The sequence below is a fragment of the Odocoileus virginianus genome, chromosome 19, assembly GCF_023699985.2.
Source record: "Odocoileus virginianus isolate 20LAN1187 ecotype Illinois chromosome 19, Ovbor_1.2, whole genome shotgun sequence".
Taxonomy (NCBI): Eukaryota; Metazoa; Chordata; class Mammalia; order Artiodactyla; family Cervidae; genus Odocoileus; species Odocoileus virginianus.
In genome coordinates this window covers 1661779-1678530 of record NC_069692.1, presented here as the reverse complement: position 1 = coordinate 1678530, position 16752 = coordinate 1661779, and the positions used below count along the sequence as shown (strand labels likewise).

General features: G+C 36.1%; 1 pseudogene; it reads right to left on the bottom strand.

Annotated features, from left to right (window-relative positions):
- Nucleotides 1–891: 891 nt before the first annotated feature.
- On the bottom strand, nucleotides 892–1043 carry LOC139029731 (U2 spliceosomal RNA; annotated as a pseudogene).
- Between the last annotated feature and the right edge of the window lie 15709 nt (nucleotides 1044–16752).

The following is a 16752-nucleotide window of genomic DNA, read 5'->3' as shown; positions in this document are numbered from 1 at the left end:
TCCATGTCAGGAAAGTCAAGCCTAAAAGACCATGAGCATGTGGAGACACACAAGTAGAGAAGATGTGTCTACAAGGGAGAAGAGGGGAGAGGTGGGCCGCTCTTTCCCCCCGTCTTCAGAGCAGTGGGGCAGAGGTTCTGAAAAGGAACCGAGCTCTCATACGTGCTACAACATGGATACATTGCTAGTTGCTCATTCATTTCTGACTCTTTGAGACTCCATGGACTATGGCCCCCAGCCTCCTCTGTCCATGGGATTTCCGAGGCATGAATACTGGAGTGAGTTGCCATTTCCTCCTCCAGGGGACCTTCCCAATGCAGGGATTGAACCTGGGTCTCCCACATTGCTGGCAGATTCTTTACCAACTGAGCCACCAGGGAATTTTGTGGCCAAAATTGTATGGTTCCATTTGATGACACTGCCAGAAATGTCAAATTTATAGCGATATAAGGTAGCTTGCTAGTTGTCTACGGCTGAGTGGAGTAAGGGCAATGGGGAGCAGGGATAGAGTTTCTTTATGGGGTGATGAAAATATATGAAAATTAGATTGTGATAATGTTTGCACAAAGCAGAACAAATTAAAAAGAAAACATTGAATTGTGTACTTTAAGTGGGTGAACCACATGGTGTGTATTACATTTCAATAAAGTCAATAATGAATGAACGCATGGCATGAGAAAGTAGTATTTGTTTTGGGGAGGTAGATGTTTTGTACTGTATTAAGCATTTATAAAGGAGGATAGTAAACCTGGTAATAAAAGAATAATCTTTCTAGGCTCATATGCCAGGTAAATACTATAGATATAGACTTATTTCATAAAGGAATTTTTTAATGTCTTGTGATAAAGTTCTTTAAAAGATGCAGATATTTGCTTTGAATGATAGCATTATTAAAAGTATGCCTAACAGATCTTAAATTTCTGTACAACATGACATGATGAATGAATCAATATAAAACAAAGTTAGGAAATAGATGAGGCTCAGTTTCCAGCACTATGTCCTAGATACTACACTTGATCTTAGCCAAAAGGCTGAGAAGTGATCAACACTGTGTCATAGAAATTCCTCTATTTGGGGGTTAGTGATTGAGTAAAGACATGATGAGATAATCAGAGACATAAATCAAAATCAATATATTGACTGACAAAATCAGTATCCTATTACATTAAAGTGGTCCTATTTGATCCAAGATAAAATTTGTCATAAATATGTATGTATGTAATTAGTCCAAAAAGTGACAAAAAGGAGAATGAGGAAGATAATTGAATCTGTTTGAAGTGGAGCATATATATTAAATTATATATGTGTATATATGCATACATATGTGTGTGCATATATATATATGTATATATATATGTATATATATATATATATATGCACAAGGTACCAGTACATTCTCAGGAAATTGGTTAGAGGTCTATAACATTAGAGGTTGAAATCACTCTACCTATAGCATTCAGGTAATAATTTTAATTTGGTGACAAATTGCCTTAGTATTATTTTGATAATACTATACAACAATAATAGAGTGAATTAACTCATTCAACACCTGCTCCAATCTCTTCTTAGGAACCTTCCTGACAAACTGGAACCAGGAAAATGAAAAGCCACGTCTTTCAGACTTATTGAATTTCAGATGTTAGGCTCTCCATATTATAGTAGTTGGGCTTTCCAGGTGATTCAGTGGTAAAGAATCCGCCTACCAAGCAAGAGACTCAAGAGATGCAGGTTCAATCCCTGGGTCAGGGAGATCCCCTGGAGAAAGAAATGATACTCCAATCCAGTATTCTTGCCTGGGATATATCCCATGGACAGAGGAGCCTGGCAGACTACAGTCCACGGGGTCACAACGAGTTGGTCACGACTTAGTGACTAAACCACAAAATTGTAGTAGAAATGGGATGGTTTGGTGCCAGTAATCGGAGTAGTGACTTCTGAAGTGACAGCTTTTCTGATTATGCAAGGAAGGATACGTCTCCCTTGAGAACCAAGTCTGTCACTTTCTTCTGCAAGTCATAACTAGAGGTCGAGCTGTTTCTTTCAACTCTTTTAATAAATTTGAAAGCACCTTATTTTCTGAGTTAAAACACTTTATACTTAAAGTAGAAAAATTATTTCTATTATTAAAATATATAATTTATTTTAAGAAATGTTTATAAGCAGCAAACTTTTCAACAGCTTTGGATTGGTAATTTGCTCTAGTTGACTTTGAAGGCATTGAGAATCTACCCATCACTACATGGTGGGACTTCACTACCCCATGGAATGAATGGTAAAATAGTCTCTTCAATTTTCACGTATAGACTCTTGGAATGAAAGGCTAATTTACAGTGCATCCTTGGTAGTATGTGTGGTGTTTCAGAAGGAAATGTGAAGTAAAAGTGCTAGAATTAGCTGGCTATTTCCAAATGTATGATATGGCTTAACAGAGTTTCAAATTCGAGACACAGAACAAGGAGAAGATCTATGATAAGATTAAAATATCTCATACTTTGTATCTTAGTGAATAGAAACAGACCAGTAGTCTTAGTAAAACTATGTTTATAATCTCAGATGCTATTCCAGAAGTTTTCTTTTTTTAATGAAGAATATAAAACAAAACTTGGTGCCTTTTATGTACTCTATAAATACAGCAGGACAATTTTCAGTCTTTCCTTGGTGTCCTGTTAACTCCCTTGCTCTTTGTCTTAAATTGCTTTCCATACCTACCTAGAGCAAAACAAATCTTCTGTAATGTTGATTTTATGATGATGGGATATCAGGAACAGGAAGAAGCAAGAAATATAAATGCCTTTGGATATAATAGTTTTTGGAGGTGAGATATGCTATATACTATCCCACAAATAGTTAAGGCTTGACATTTTAGTAAATTTTCTTAAATCCAAAGGTGTGTGGTTGGTTGTGATGTCCTGTCTAGAGTGAAAAACTAGAAGCTACATTTAAGCCACTATTATTAGTAATAAAGGATATCTTGTTGACATCTTTGATTTTGGAAGGTATATGGATTCACAATATGTATTGGTACATGAATTACCGCCTTACCTAGTAATCTCTAATGTTTGGAATAGCCTGAAGAGCAAGACAGGTCTCTTAAGCAGGCTCTAGCTTATGCACAAGAATCCCTGCCACTTGGTTCCTATGACATAGTATACTTAGCGTTACTCTGAGTAACACTCTCCATTATAGAACAGGATTCTGAATGGAGTCTGTGGAAATCCCTGATAAGGGAACCAAAGTGTAGTCCCATAGACTTTCCTGGAAAGTCATGAACTTTTCTATAAACCACTTTTCTTCTGATAAATAATTCCTGGTTTGCAAATGAAACCTAACAGATTAAATGCCTAACCATGAGACCAAATATGATCCAAGGAATTGAGATGCCCATCATTAATTATTATGTGATAACCCAAGCTATAGAATTGGATGTTCCAAGTGGCACACCATCATCAGATGGTGACAATACACCCAACATCGGGCTGGGGTTCATGTCCATTATACAAGCAGGAGGTCCACACACCCAGTGCACCTTCTTTTGCTTGCACTTCTGCTCCCATTTCAACTCATGCTCTAGCCACCTAAGGAATCTCCTATCACCAGTTGAGTAAGAGAGAAAAATATATAATCTGGTTTATTGTTGATTGTATATAACATGCAAATACCTGTCATAAGTGCTTTGCTGGGCATTACAACCCCGTTAACCAGTGGTTATAAAACACAGAGAAATTATCCCATGAGGAGAACTAGTTGTCCATTTGTCCTGGAGCCTTAGATAATCTGAGGTTTGGATTTGTACTGCCTGGGAGTATGATTGAATGGTCAGGGGTTTGGAAGGACTAGTACTGGAGGATTGATGGTGACAATGTATATACAAGAAGGAAAAGCTATGTGGATGGATGCCTTAGAGCGGGAGGATATTTGCTTTTTACCTAACAAATACTTTATTAATGGCATCCATACCAAAGATGGCTCTAAGTAATCAAATAAATTCCATTTCTGAATGGAAGTCTCTTTCACTAAAACTCATGAACAAAGTGGCTGTGCTGGCAGAGGCACAAGCCATATGTTGTTTTGTAACATGGAAATCTATGCAAGGCTTATCTGGCTACTGTCACTGTCAAGGACCCACTTGCTAATAGCTGAAGAAAATGCTGAGTTACTCATTGATATAGAATATGAAGGGACTGGTCATTTATCTGGGAGCTGGTTGATCCTATTGAATCTCTTCTATCATGGGGGGATTTTTACCTTTTACTATAAAGAATATTTGTATTGAATATAGATTTTCTTTTTGTGACCATCAGGCTTCTGCAAGGATCACTGCCATGTGGCTTACTGTAAATTTTCTGTGTAATATATTTTGTATATTACTGCTTCTGGTTATGGAATTTTTTCTGCAGTAACAGAAGTGAAGTAGGCAAGTTGGCTGACAAATTGGACATTTCGTTAAGACATTAGCTTGCAGGCAATACATTACTAGATTAGAGGGCTGTCCTACAGTATTCAGCATAGTCTTTGAACTTGTGGCAAATATATGGTACTCATGGAATATGTGAAAGAGTCAGTATCATTTTTCTGTTTTGTACCTGATAACGCATTCTTTTGCATTCCATTCTCTTGACCTTGAATGCTGCTTATTTAAGGATTGAGTAACAATAATTGCCTCACTGAACTGGAAGTTGGGACATCACAGCGCCATTTTGAGTGCCTGGCATTATTGGGGTCCAAAGCCAAAAAGTCTATGTTGGCTAAAATGATTGGCTTTCATTATTAATCATGATTGCTGCTAAGCAATGAGGCAGGAAAACATGTCTAAATCTCCTGGAATTCTTGATATGTCTCTTAATAATACCACATCCAGTAGTGAAGTTAGTGAAGGGCTATAGAAACCCAATGTAGACAGGAAGATCATGTTTCAGAACCCTCAGCAAACAAGACTACTCTATTCATTCTCCATTTTTTGCTGCTGTTTGACAGCTCATGTCAGTTTCTCTGCTGGATTGTGAGGTACACACATTTGAGCACCCCATCTCTGTCCTTATACCCCTTATTTACCAATAATAGATTTTTGAATTATTTCTATGGTTTAAGATGTCATTTATATACTGATGACTTCAAAGTCTGTAGTTCTAGATAAGACCATCTCTTGGACTCCAGATTCATATATCCTATTGCCCAGCTGATATCTACATATCTGTCTACTGATTCATAAATTAACAAGTTCAAATCCAAAAGCATTTTTTTAATTTTATGAACTTGTCCATATAGTAAATGGAAACTCCATTCTTTTAGTAGGTCAGATCCCAAATCATGGAGTCATCATTGACTTTCCTCTTTCTCTCATAGCCACACATAAATCGTCTTCAAAACCAGTCAGCTATACTTTCAAAGTATATCCAACTCAGTGATTTCTCCTTATTTTCTCTTGTTTGTGTTTACATTTTAAAAATTATTTTAAAATGAAGGACAATTGCTTTACAATATTGTGTTGGTTTTCTGCCATACATCAACATGAGCTGCAGACATAGAGAACAGACTTGCTTGGGTTTTTGAATAGTCTCCTAAGTATTTTTTTTCTGCTTCCATTCTCTTCTAACTATATATATATATATTCGATGCTTTCACACCTGGGGTCCTGCTGATCATGGAGAGATTGCCCTCCTAGGGCTAGCCAATTTTTAGAGATAATACTGGCCTGCAAGTACTCCCTTCAAATGCAAACCAAGAAATCCAGTCCCATAACTTCAACTTTCTTTGTTACAGAGATCTTATACTCCAGATCATCATCTTTTTCCCTAATCATCCTAGGGGCAGCTTCCAGACTACTCGAGACCTACCCTATATAGTCACTGAAATTACTCAAACTAGCCAATCCAATACCTGCACACCCTGCATTGTCTTTTTTTCCCCCCACAGAAACCACAATCATAGTTCCTCTAGGGAACTATGAGTAACAAACTATTTTTTCAGTGGTAGTAGGGCAGTAGTTCCCTGATATGTTGGCCTCACTGTACATGAGTTATAGTAAAACCTACATTTAAAACATCCTTGACTGTCTGGCTTCTCCCACCCATTCTAATCTACATAGAGAAACCAGATAAACCTTTAAAAACATGTCAGGTTATGTCCTTCCTATTTTAAAAATCCTCCAGTAGTTTCCCATTTCTCCTACAAGACAGGACAATTTCTGTTCCTCCCTTAACTGTTACTTCTTCATCTCTGCCTCACTGGTCTTCTTGGTCTTCCTTAACAAATCAAGTCATCCACTTCAAGCCTTTGTGTTTGCCTTTCCCCTGTCTACAATACTTTTCTCCCACTTTTCCACATATTTTACTCACTCACTTAGATTTCTACTATAATAGCTCTTACAAAGATATCTCTGTCTACTTTACAGTGGAACTTGCATCCTCTATTCTATCACTTTATCTTCATTTCTCCATTTCTTTTTTTTCTTTTTAGTGCTTGTAACCACCATTGAATACTTTTTCTTTTGTTATTGGTATTATTATCTTATGTCCCCCCACTAGAAGTAAGTTTCTCAAATGCCGGTAGTTTATTTCTTTCACTGCTATATTCACAGTGCCTAGAAAGGGTCCTCCCCAGGGATGGGTCAGTCAGTTAGTCAGATCAGTTCAGTCACTCTGTTGTGTCTGACTCTTTGTGACCCCATGGACTGCAGCACGCCATGCTTCCATATCCATCACCAACTCCCAGAGTTGCTCAAACTCATGTCCGTTGAGTCAGTGATGCCAAGGATGGGTAGCCATTGAATACTTAGGCAGTAAAATGAAATTTTTGTTAGTCAAGTGCTACAGTTTTGGATCTATAGTTGATGTAAGAGTACCAAGAAAGTTTCAGAGGAGTAAAATCCAAGATTTAAAAATTGACCTCTAAAATCAATGCTTTCTCTATCTGGAACCCATCATTCCATAAAAGTTGCAAGATCTCTACAACAGACACATTTGTTTAACGGTGTCACCCATTGCTCGCTTTCCCCACTACTCACGTATCTGTGGATACTCTGATCCCATATCTGGCTTTATCCTTTCCCACACCATTGATTTTGTCAAGCCTTTCTGAATATTTTTAATCTTTGCCCATTTTCTTGGCTTCATATTTTCCTTCACTTTTAAAAATGCCTTTTCCTTTTGTTGTATCTTTTGTTTTCTTTGCTTCTTTTGGTAAGAAATATTTCCCAGTATCTTAGGGACCTTGAATTGTATTGTCTTTACCTAGTGGGTAAGGAGAATTTGAAGACATCTAGACCCAGGGATGGGGTCGCACAGAGCTGGACACGACTGAAGTGACTTAGCAGTAGCAGTAGTAATAGACCTAGCCCATGCAAGCAGAGAGTTAGCAAAATGTACTGGACACAATGTTACATTTCACTGAATATACTGAAGGGCATTGTTTTACTTCGGCTAGATTTAGTGAGAACTAGTCTGCAAAGACATTGTTTCTCTGAAGTTATGGTTTAATTCTGTATAGGAAAATATATTACGGAAAACTTAGAATAACATGCTAGGCTAAAAACCAATCTCTCGCTGGGCCATGGAATATACAAAATAAGCCTGGGGCATATTGAGTGCCAAAAAGTAATGAGGGAACCTAAGAACAAAGCAATGAGTGTTTGTCAAAGGAACATAGGAGCCAACTGAAAGCGTTCCTAATAGACAAACCTGGAGTCACTGGAAGAACAACAGAAGAGTAACAATACATTATTACCCAAAGCACGAAATAGATATTCATGAGTCTATAGTAATATAACTAAGAAAATGGAAGAGAAGATATAAACCTTTTATACAGAAGAATTCCAAATAATGTATGCAGTCACTCCCCTCAAAGACGTGAGGCGTAACTCCTCAGTTTTTAAGTGTGGACTGTGTTTATTTGCTTAATTCTAAATAATATAATATGAAAAAAGGTGAAAGAAGGACAACTTTACATAGCAAAACTTATAATATACCTCTGAAAGTTGATGAAGGTTAACCTCAGCAGTGATGATCTAATTGATAATTTATACTCTGTTTCCAAATTTCTATTTTATATTAGAATATAGTTGATTTATAGTATTGTGTTAGTTTCATGTGCATAGCAAAATGGCTCAGTTATGCATATACATATACATCTATTCCTTTTCTGATTCTTTTCCCATATCACTTCTTGTAAGACATTGAGTAGAGGTCCCCGTGCTCCACAGTAGGTCCTGTTGACTATCTGTCTCATGTATAGTAAGCAAAATGTAGATGTTAATACAAAACTCCTAAATTATCCCCCCTCTACTTTTTCCCTTTGGTAACAATAAATCTTTTTTTCTAAATCTAGTGAGATTCTTCTGTTTTGCAAATAAGTTCATTTATATAATGCTTTTTAGATTCCATATATAAGTGATATCAAATGATGCTTGTCCTTCTCTGTCTTACTTATATCCCTTAGTATGATCATGTCTAGGCCCATCCATGTTGCTGCAAATGGCATTATTTTATTCTTTCTTATGCCTGAGTAATATTTTGCTGTATACACACACACACACACACACACACACACACACACACACACCCCCCACATATTCTTTATCCATTCCATTGTCAGTTGCCATTTAGGTTGGTTCCATGTCTTGGCTATTGTAAATAGTGCTGCAATGAATATTGGGGTGTATGTATCTTTTTGAATGTTTATGGTTTTCTCTGGATATATGCCCAGGAGTGGGATCACAGGATAATATGGTAGTTCTATTTTTAGCTTTTTAAGGAACATCCATACTGTTGTCCATAGTGGCCGCACCAATTTACAGTCCTACCAACGGTGTAGGAGAGTTCTTTCTGTTTTCCCCACAACTTCTCTAGCATTTAATGTTTGTAGATTTGATAGTATATACTCTTGTTATGACATGATAAGAATGGCATCTGTTGTCTCTCTCCCCTAAATTATGAGAGAAACATGAGACAAACTCCAACTGAGGGAGCTTCCTACAAAATATCTGACCAGTATTCCACATAACTGTCAAAGTCATCAAAAACAATAAATTGAGAAAATATTATAGCCTAGAGAAGCCAAAGAAGACATAACAACTAAATGTAATATGGTGTTCTAGATGAAATTCTGGAAAATAAAGGTCATTAGAGAAAACTATTGAAAATATGAAATTTAGTTAATAGTAATGCATTTTTTATTCATTAGCTGTAACAAAATAACTGTAGCAATGTAAGATATTAGTAGTCAAAACTATGCGCAGGATATATGGGAACTTTGTACTATCATTGTAAAGTCTCTGTATATTTAAATCTATTTCTATAAATTTAAATCCATAAATCTATTATAAGGAAGTTTATTTTAAAAGTTGAGTCTAAGGAGATGATAGCCATTGTGTTCTCTGCCTTTAAAACTCTTTTTTATTTGTCTTTTCTTTGACTAAATATCCTAAAGACTTCAATCACAAATAGTCTCACCTTAGATTAAGAGTAAAATCTATAGGAACTTTTTGTTGGGGTCTGGAGGTTAGGACTTCACCTTCCAATGCAGAGGGTGACAGTTTGATCTCTGATTGGGACCTAAGATTGCACATGCCTTATCCCCCCCAAAATAAAGCAAAACATAAAACAGAAGCAATTTTGTAACAAATTCACTAAAGACTGTATCAAGAAACCATCCACATTAAAAAAAAAGAGTAAAATCTATTAGCATTGCTAAACCACATAAATACCTGTTGCTATTACTCTCAATTCTGTTTCAAAGACTTTTCCATTTGGCATGTTCAAAGATAGGGGGGACACCACATGATGAGATCTCATGGAAGGGCATTTCTCTCCTTCCTTCCAACACCATTTGGTTTCCCTTTGTTACATTTTGCTATGAATCCTCAAATGAGAAGATATAGAAACACCCTGGATATAAAAGAAATGAACTGTCTTACTTTCCTTAAATTCCTTTCCATTCTCTGTAGCTCCTCAGATTGGTATACCCTCTTTTCTAACTCTCACCAGATGAAATCTGAGGAAGAAAACATCAACACATCTATATCAATTATCCACCATACCTAATACAGCCCAAATCCAACTCTAAGGGTCTTGCTTATTGCTCATCACTCACAAAAGAAGCATTATTCTTACCTGGCCAATGTTTCTTTATTATGGGTCTCTGGCATTTTCTGGTGTCCATCATGCTCTTGGAACCTCTTCAGTTCAGTTCAGTTCAGTTGCTCAGTCATGTCTGACTCTTTGCGAACCCATGGACTGCAGCACACCAGGCCTCCCTGTCCATCACAAACTCCCAGAGTTTACTCAAACTCATGTCCATTGAGTCTGTGATGCTCTCCAATCATCTCATCCTCTGTCGTCCTCTTCTCCTCCTGCCTTCAATCTTTCCCAGCATCAGGGTCTTTTCCAGTGAGTCAATTCTTCGCATCAGGTGGCCAAAGTATTGAAGTTTCAGCTTCAACATCAGTCCTTCCAGTGAATATTCAGGACTAATTTCCTTTAGGATGGACTGGTTGGATCTCCTTGCAGTCCAAGGGACTCTCAAGAGTCTTCTCCAACACCACAGTTCAAAAGCATCAATCCTTCGGTGCTCAACTTTTTTTACAGTCCAACTCTCACATCCATACATGGCTATTGGAAAAACCATAGCCTTAACTAGATGGACCTTTGTTGGCAAAGTAATGTCTCTGCTTTTTAATATGCTATCTAGGTTGGTCATAACTTTCCTTCCAAGGAGTAAGCATCTTTTAATTTCATGGCTGCAGTCACTATCTGCAGTGATTTTGAAGCCCCCCAAAATAAAATCTATCACTGTTTCCACTGTTTTGGAACCTTTGTCTCACCAAGTTTAGGCATTGCTTTAGTCAGAAGTTAGATGGATTGGGATAAACAGCTTTGATTAGGTGGATGGACCATGTAGGTCTAGATTTCCAAGTCTGAACTTTTGCTTAATCTTGAGAAATTGCTCTGTTGTCAGAGTTGTATTCAACAAACATTTAAAGCTCAGCTTACATAGGTTACCAGTGTGCTTTCAGGATGGGCATCTCTGCTCACAGGTTTACAGTCCTGAAGCAGATCCTTTCCTGGGGAGCAAGGCATCAGCTTCTCTGCCTGAAAGTCTCCCCATGGAATAACAACCAGGGAAAATCATTACTTTTTCAGGAGCTAGGATGCATTCATCTGACATATATCAAAAGGGTGATAGCAATCTTTGCATAATAACAGATACGCATTCTCACAGAGGCTGTTAGATTGCTGAGGCCGCTCTTCCCTTTCACATCATCCTTTTGCAGGAAACAGTACCAATATTTATAATTGCCAAAAATTTGAGGTATATAAAATATAAGATAAACAGCTAAGATGTTTCGTTAGCATCAAGATATCTAGTGCTTGTCCTTAGTCGCTCAGTTGTACATGATTCTTTGTAGCCCTGTGGACTGTAGCCTACCAGGCTCCTCTGTCCGTGGGATTTTTTCAGGCAAGAATACTGGAATGGGTTGCCATTTCCTTCTTCAGGGGATCTTGTTAACTCAGGGACTGAACCCACTTCTCCTGTGTCTCTTGCTTTGCAGAGGGATTCTTTATCTGCTGAGCCATTGGAGAAGCCCAAGATACCTAGTTTTATGGTGAAATTTATTTAGTCCTAAAAACAATTATATGAGGTGAGTGTTATCCCTAGTTGACAGTTGAAGAACCTGAATCTTAGCAAAGTTAAGTAAGGTATTTATGATCTCTTATATAACAGCTAGATATGGAACTGAGCCCAGGTATATTTTGATTCCATCTATACTCCCTAGCTCTGCTTTATTAAAAGAACTAAACAAGGGATCAAACAAACAAAGAATAAAAGAAATACTCCTGGCATGTCCAGACACCATATTTGTTTGCACAAATTTCTTTTTGTGTAATTGATAGATTGAGAGTTGATGAATATAAAGTCCTCGGTAAACAGGAAGGAGAGCAGAGAGAGAAAAGGGAAAATAAATCCTAAGATAAAAGTACTTTCATGTTTTATAGTCATTTGTTTAACATGTAAGATAAAGTGTTAGATTTAAAGGCAGTGCAGTTAGCAGTAAAATAAAAATTCATGATGCTGGGAAAAAAGAGTGGAAGAAAGATGATTTCGTGCTGAGAATCTAGGTTTGGCATTCAGGGCAAATCAAGAGCCCTTTTAGGAAAATACTCTGTGATCAGCAACACAACCTAGAAGATGGGCCAATTATAAGAACCATTTATGTACCTGTAGCAGGATGAAATCTAAAAAGAATAATCAAAACTGCTATCGCTGGATAGTTCAAACTGACAACAGAGAACAGCTGTGAATTTTTAGTGAGGAAAACAGATTGCAGCATAAGCAACAGAAGTTTGTTTAACTGCCTGTGAAGAGCTGATTTGAATTAGCTGTCTCTTCTGGGTCACTGACAATGAGATGGTTCTAAAAGGGTTCTTCTCTGAAAGCTCACTCACAGACCATTTTAAGTGGTTTTAGAGTATGGATTCCAAGTATAATCAACCCATCCTCATAAACAATATCTAGAATTCTCTTTGCACTGCGTCCGCTATCAAAAATGTCTAATTTTTTCTTTTGTACTTTTAGAATTAGTTTAGAATTTAGAATTGGAATATGGTATTAAGTTGGGCTCTAACTGTACTATTTTTTCCTAAATTGTTGTCTGTTAATTTCAGGTAGTGCTAGTGATAAAGAACCTGCTTGCCAATGCAGGACACATAAGAGACACAGGTTTGGTCCCTGGGTTGGGAGGATCCCCTGGAGGAGGCCATGGCAACCCATTCCAGTATTCTTGCCTGGAGAATCCCCATGGACAGAGGAGCCTGGAGGACTATAGAGCCCATAAGGTCTCAAAGAGTGGGACATAACTGAAGTGATGCAGCAAGAGCAGCAGCCACAGCAATTTGATTACCATTTGTTGAATAATTCATCCTTTCTCCTGACATTTATCATATCTCTCATATACTATATTTTGTGCCTATGTAGGTGCATCTCTATGTTCTTTACCATTGTCTTGCCTACTTTCGTTGGGCCAATACAATTTTTTTTTTTATGTACAGTTGACTTTCTAGAGTGTGTTTTAATATTTAATAGGAGAAGTTATCTTGTTCACTATTTTGTCTATTTTTAATAACTTATCCTTCCTGAAAATTTTCAAAATAATTTGACAGTATGAAAAGAAAAGTTTTTTAACATTCATGGTATTCAAAAGCCAAAAACCATAAACAGTATATGGCAAAAGTTTTTCCTCTCATCCTATTTGCCATTTGCCTGGTTGCCTTGTCAGATTTCTCCTGCAAATCAGTAAACACTAACATTTGCTTCATCTGTATATTTCCCAATTTATTTTTAATGTATGTTAAAGCAATTATGAAAGTGTTAGTTGCTCAGTCATGTCCGACTCTCTGCAACCCCATAAACTGAGCCACATGAACCCACAAGGCTCCTCTGTCCATGGAATTCTCTAGGCAAGAATACTGGAGTGGGTAGCCGTTCCCTTCTCCAGGGGAAGCTCTCCAGGGGATCTTCCTGACCTAGGGATTGAACCTGGGCCTTTTGCATTGCAGGCAGATTCTTTGCTTTCTGAGCCACCAGGGAAGTCCTGAAGTAATTATAGATTTTTAATTTTTTTCTTTTTTTTAAACAGAAGTTATTCCTCAACAATATACTTTTGTCACTTAGCAATATGACTTTAGAGTATCTTCATTTAGTATATGGGTATCATCCTTAATCTTTTAAAATAACTTGACTGTATTTTATGGAGGTACCAGCTCATCCAGTAAAGAATTAGCCTACAATTCAGGAGACCTGGGTTTGATCCCTGGGTTGGGAAGATCCCCTAGAAAAGGGAATGGCAACCCACTCCAGTCCTCTTACCTGGAGAATTCCATGGACAGGGGAGCCTTGTGGGTTCATGTGGCTTCATGGGGTTGCAAAGAGTCAGACATGACTGAGTCACTTTTCAAAGGACATTTAAGTTTTTCTGATCTTTTGCCATTATCTACTACCATGATTAAACTTGTATATATCCAAATTTGCACAATTGTATGAAAAGAATAATTTGTCAGGAATTAAAATTGTTTGGTAAAAAGCACAGGCATATTTATAACTTTGATAGCTCTTACAAAATTACTTTTTGTATGGAGTAAACATAACAAAAATAAAACATAGCATTTTTATATAATAATGTTTTCATATAAAATATAACATTTATACAATAAAAGATAAACATTTACCCTCTCTCCCTAATATATATGGGTATTAATGCCCTTTATGCATTAATAACACTGTGCATTTTCTAATTTTTGGATTTTTGCTAATCTGATAGTGAAAAATGGTATCATGTTTACATTTTCTTATATGAGTTATACTGAACACCTTTCTCATGTTAAGGGTCATTGTATTTCTTTTGTTGTATTTATTTATTCATAGTGCATAGCATTTATCCATCTGTATTCTTCAATTTTTTCATGGAGCTTTCTCTTTTCTAGAAACTCTTCATAAATAGGAAAAAGTAAAGCATTTTGTGATATGAGTTGAAAATATTTCCCCCATTTTATTTTTATTTTTTGAACATTTTCATATTTTTAAAAAAATGGTTAAACTATATTCATCTTTTGTATAGCTTCAGAAATATGAGTCATCAAATGGCCTTCTCTTCTTGAAAGAATTGTATGATTTCTTCTTATCATTTTAATATTTTATTTTAAAATATTAATATAAATTACTAATTCTTTTGGAATTCTCCTGCTGTATGATTGAAGGTTTGGATCTGATAGTTTTTTGGCCTAATTAACTATGAAATTGTTGCCATCTTGTTTTCCCACTGATCTGATCATAAATTAAATTTCAACTTCTACGGGCTTCTGTTCCTGGGCTTTCTGTTCTAATTCCATTGATCTGTATATTTATGTGTGCTTTTTACTGTTTAACTATATTTTATAACACATTTAAACATTGGGTAATGCCTTTCCCACCCATTGTTCTTTTTCTCTGAAACTTTGCTGAGTTTTCTTTTTTGTTTATTTTTTATGCTTGCTGCTGCTGCTGCTGCTAAGTCACTTCAGTCGTGTCCGACTCTGTGCGATCCCATAGACGGCAGCCCACCAGGCTCCTCCGTCCCTGGGATTCTCCAGGCAAGAACACTGGAGTGGGTTGCCAGTGCATGAAAGTAAAACGTTAAAGGGAAGTCGCTCAGTCATGTCCGACTCTTAGCGACCTCATGGACTGCAGCCTACCAGGCTCCTTCGTCCAGGGGATTTTCCAGGCAAGAGTAGTGGAGTGGGGTGCCATTGCCTTTTCCGTTTCTATGCTTATTTTACTTCAAATGTTTTCTTACAAAGAAATTCTTTCTTTCTTTTTTTAAAATTAGAAACATGTTAAAATATTTAGGGATAATAATATAATGTTGATGTTGGAATATTCAAATAAGAGCATGTTATATATTTTCATTTGTTCAAGTCTTTCCCTGTGTCTTTAGGAGTATTGAAAATTTTTTTCTTCATAAGGGCTTTACATATTTAAGTTTCTTTTTCAGTAGTTTATATTTTTTGCAACTATTGGAAATCAAGTTTTTAAATTCACATTAGTTTCTGATTATATAAATGATATTGATCTTTGTATATTAATTTTAAGCCTTGCTTAAATTATCTTATCCTGTCACATTATCGGCAAATAGTGATAGTTTTATCTCTTATGCAATTTGTATAGCTTACTTTACTTCCAGTAAAATGTTGGACAATAACAGTATAATTTTCTTCACTTAATTAGAAAATCTTCTAGTGTTTCTCCATTAAAAATAAAGAATTTAGGCTAACATAGATATAAATTATCATGTTGATAAATATCCTAAGCCTTCATTAATGAGTTTATTAAAAAAATGATATTGGATGAAATTGTACTCACTTAAAACATTAGTTACAGGAAATTAAAAATCTTCTTGTCATGAAACAGTACATACCTAGTTATTGGCTAAATATTTCATGTCCTTCAGTAAAAATCTGTGGTTTTCTTCAGATATAAATCTCAGTAAAGGCCCAATTAACTCTTTGTCTTGATATCCAGTGTTTATATTTAGGTTCCTATTTTACTTGAACTTAACCAGCTTTTGGCACTGTTTGAAATTCTCTCCATCTTAAAACATTCTTTTCCGTTTGAGCTAATGAAGCCTCACTGCTGTTTTTCCTCCAAGATCTCTGACTCCTCATTTGCATGATTTTATTCCTAAGTTCTTTACATTTGTTTTCACTATTGCAAATAGAATCTTCTCTCATTTTCATTTTATTTTTCCAACTGGTTCTTATAGACAGATTCTAAAAGAATTGTGATCCTACTGAAAGATTTTTTTATTAATTTTTCATTTAGCTTTTCAATGGCAGTCTCTACAACACAAAGAGCAATGCCAAATAATGGCTGAGAAAATAAGCATATTTTTCTTGTTCCTTGCTTTAAAGGGAATAAATAATGCTTTATAAGTAAATATAATGATACCTTTGATCTCATGGTTATTTTTTATATTTATGCTTAGTTTTATAAATAAATAATTTATTTAATAAAAAGGATCTATTTCCAGACTTTCTGATATTGAAGATGATCATCTTTTCTGGTAATGAGGTAATCACATATTGTTGTTGCATTAATAAGATATATTGTCTTAGTGCATTCCATAACTGTTGCCAAATTATGATGAATTTTATTTGCAAATATATGATTTAGGATTTTAAAATTCGTAATATTTATAGTTGGCTTATGGTTTGTATGTTTGTGATA